The sequence below is a fragment of the Pteropus vampyrus genome, unplaced genomic scaffold (genome assembly GCF_000151845.1).
Source record: "Pteropus vampyrus isolate Shadow unplaced genomic scaffold, Pvam_2.0 Scaffold913, whole genome shotgun sequence".
Lineage (NCBI taxonomy): Eukaryota > Metazoa > Chordata > Mammalia > Chiroptera > Pteropodidae > Pteropus > Pteropus vampyrus.
The window spans coordinates 4,472-5,371 of NW_011889694.1; positions in this window are offsets into that span (position 1 = coordinate 4,472).

The following is a 900-nucleotide window of genomic DNA, read 5'->3' on the forward strand; positions in this document are numbered from 1 at the left end:
GGGGTGGCCAGGAGGGGGCCTGGCAGCGCTGACACAGACCTGCGTCCGTGGCATTCGTTTGCAGTCTAGACACATAACCGTGGCAGGGGGCCACCAGCTCCCAGTTCTGACGCTGTGCCCTGGTCACATAGGGTGTTAGCCCTGGACGGAGGTGGGGCAGTCTGTGCACTATTTTGCAACTCTTATGACTTTATAATTATTTCAAAAGAAAAGAAAAGTGTGCAACCTCCCGGAAAGGGGAACAGAACGGCGCGGCGGGCAGCGGGAGCGGGAAGGAGCGCCCCGCCCCCCACCTCTCCAGCCGCTTCCAGGCCGCGCGAGCGCTGTCCAAGGCGCTGCCCGCGGCGCTGTCCACGGTGCTGCCAGCCCGTCCGCTGAGCAGGGGCCCCACCCGACTCCCGCACACACCCCGCGCTCCTGTGCGCGCGCCGCAGACCCCGGTGGGTTCCCGCCTCTGCGCACCGCGCCCACGCCCTGGAGGGGACGTGCTTGAGGGTCCGATGGGCTGCAGCGAGGTGAGGGGCCGCACACTCCAAGCCCTCTGCGTGCTCACAGAAAGGACGTCACCGCGGGTACCATCAGCTGGTGACACCGAGCGATTTCTATTTTTTACATTTAGTTGTTTTCTAAAGTTTGTGTAATGAAAGGATTATTTTTGAGATATGGAAAAATCAGCACAAGCTGTTATTCTGTAAAATGCCACCCATGACCCCTCTGCCCCCAACCCCCTACTGCTCCAGCTGCTGGCCTACGGCTGCCCTTCCCTGGGGTGGGTGGTGGGGTGGGCTCCTTGGTCCCTGCCACTCCCTCTGTGTGGGGGTCCCTTGCCTGTGTCCTACCTCCCCAGCTCTGCCGAGCCCACTCTGATCGTCCCTCTTGAGCGCTGGCCTCCCCGAGAAG